Source organism: Charadrius vociferus, unplaced genomic scaffold, assembly GCF_000708025.1.
Source record: "Charadrius vociferus isolate BGI_N301 unplaced genomic scaffold, ASM70802v2 scaffold1215, whole genome shotgun sequence".
Lineage (NCBI taxonomy): Eukaryota > Metazoa > Chordata > Aves > Charadriiformes > Charadriidae > Charadrius > Charadrius vociferus.
This window is the reverse complement of record NW_009648537.1, coordinates 98921-101215: the sequence shown is the minus strand read 5'-3', so window position 1 is coordinate 101215 and position 2295 is coordinate 98921. Positions and strand designations below refer to the sequence as shown.

The window sequence follows — 2295 nt, the reverse complement described above, 5'->3', positions numbered from 1 at the left end:
GCCCCGAGACCTGCACGCGGTCCCGTGGCCAAATTGTAATTAACGAACGCTCGCGCACCCCCAGCGCAGTTTAAGTGGTTTTACAGCATCCCTGGGAGCTTCTCCACTTCCGGCGGTTTCTGATTTGGCGTGAGCCACCCGAGCGTTGTGGGCTGGGACCGTGAGATGGAGGAGAGGAGCCTTTGCGATTAAAAGAATTAGTGAGATTTCAAGGAAGAAAATGATTTCTTCTGCCAGCCTCGGTGGTAACTTAAAGAGCAGCTTTAGAAGTGGGAAATGGACCTCCGTTCGCTTGCTGTGCCTGAAATATTTCTCGTGTATTTTTATTACTTCTCCTCGAAGCAGCAGCTCTCTCCTCTGCGTGCGGGAGGTTGTGCCCCGTAAAGGAAAGGGCAGTGGTGGTTGTGGGGTGGGGGTTGCTGGGACGAGGCGGCTGCGGGACGGGACAGGACGGGACGGGACGGGACGGAGGCGTTGGTGGAAGGAGCCGCTGGCCGGAGAGTGCTGGGTTTGTTCGTCCTCCACTCGTCATTCCCGTCCTCCGCTCGTCATCTTCACTCGTTAGTGTATATAGGGGCTATTTATATATATATATATATATTTCTAAATTCACCTTAAACCTATTTTTCTCAGAGCTTTTGGGTCTGCGTATAACTTGTTGATCATTAAGTGTGCACCTTCTAAAACGATTTAATTATTGGTACAGATAAAATCAATCCAAGGTACTGGGCAGAGGGAGGAAGGTTCTGGAAGGGCGGAATTCCCCGGGGACCCGCGTCACTGGGCGAGGGGTGAGAACCAAATGACTTCTTATGGCTTTTTCAGTTCAGGATAAAATACTGTTTCATACTCGTTGCCATTTTCTCTAAGCAGGTAAAACTGTGTTTTCAGCCTGAAAAAACCACCCCAAGAAGTGCTGGAGGGTGTTTCTCACTTCGGCATTTTCCCCGTGAGGCTCACGGGGGAGGAGGAGGTCACTGTTCTTTAACTTCTGTCCCGTCTCTGTTTCGGTCTTTGCCTTTCGTATCCAAACCCGGTTTTGACGGTGTTTGACATTTAGATGAGCAGCTTCAGTTGGAATGTAAAGTTTTGTAGAAACCTTTTTCTTGATTTGGTATTTTGTAAACCTTTTCTTTAACTCAACCCGAGTACCGGCGCTGGATCGGTTTGGCAGTGCTCCAGACGGTCGTCTCGTGTATATATATGTGTGTGTGCATACACGTGTACATGCATACATACATGTATATACATGGAGGGGGTAATATGTATTATTGCACATTAACTATCCGTGGTTCTAATGATATTTTTACTATAGGCTGTGTCCACTCAGACGAACAGAAACTTCCCTTTTAGGCTCTGATTTCCCTGACTCGGCAGAACACCATCGTTCCACCAGTTAATTTGCACTTGGCATATCTAAAGCAATCAGAATATTAAATATTCTTTGCCACCTTATCTTGGTCCGCGGTCTGTTGAATTGGAGCTTCTGGAGTTGCTTCTCCGGCGCTTTCTCCGTAACCCCCATCGGTTTCTTTCCCGTTCGGCCTCAGGCTGCGGTTCCCACCGGCGGCGTTTGGCTGTGTGACTGTTAGCACAAACCTCTTCCTTCGGTCCCCCCCAAAACCCGCCGGGTGCCACCTTAGGCTAAAGGACCCGAAACACGTGTTTAACCTAAAAATAAACCAAAACAGGTTTCTGGGTTTGGGGTTTTGTTTTTTTGATTTTTTTTTTTTTTTTAAATAATCACTTCTCTCCAGGAGAAGGGGAGGCCGAGTGAGGGCAGCGGTGCCGGGCAGAGCCCGGGAGCTGTCAGGTTCATCCAGGCGTCTCCAAAGGGCAACCGAGCTCCGGCCGGGGCGGCTGCGGGACGTGCCCCCGCTCCGAGCGTGGGCTCTTTGCGCCAGCCGCTCCTTTGGGGAGAAAACCGTGGAGACGGCCACCTCTGCGGTCCATGTCAGACACAAGGCAGAGCTGGAGTGGGGCTGGGGGGGTGGGAGGTGACACCTCCCTGGGTCCCCGCGACCGGGAGATCCGTCCAGCGCACCGGTCCGAGCTGGGGGAAGGCGCCGCGGCCGGGGGCGGAGTGGGGATGGGGCGTTAACGTATTTGGAGATGGGTTTTGCAGCACTGGGTACCCGAACAGGAGCAGTTTTCAGCATAGCTCTGCACCTGCTTTGCTCCGCTCTTCTGAAAACGCAGTCCTTCTGTTTCGGGGCTCCGGGATCGGAGTTTCTCTGGAAATCTGCCGCTGACCTGTTGAGCAGTCGGGAGACGCAGGTGCCCCCGCGCGGGTCC

General features: G+C 52.2%; 1 protein-coding gene across 1 annotated transcript in view; it reads right to left on the bottom strand.

The window, feature by feature from the left end:
* The window catches only part of SBF1 (SET binding factor 1), a 54038-nt gene that overhangs the window by 852 nt on the left and 50891 nt on the right, over nt 1-2295 (bottom strand). The gene's annotated exons all lie outside the window — the stretch shown is intronic.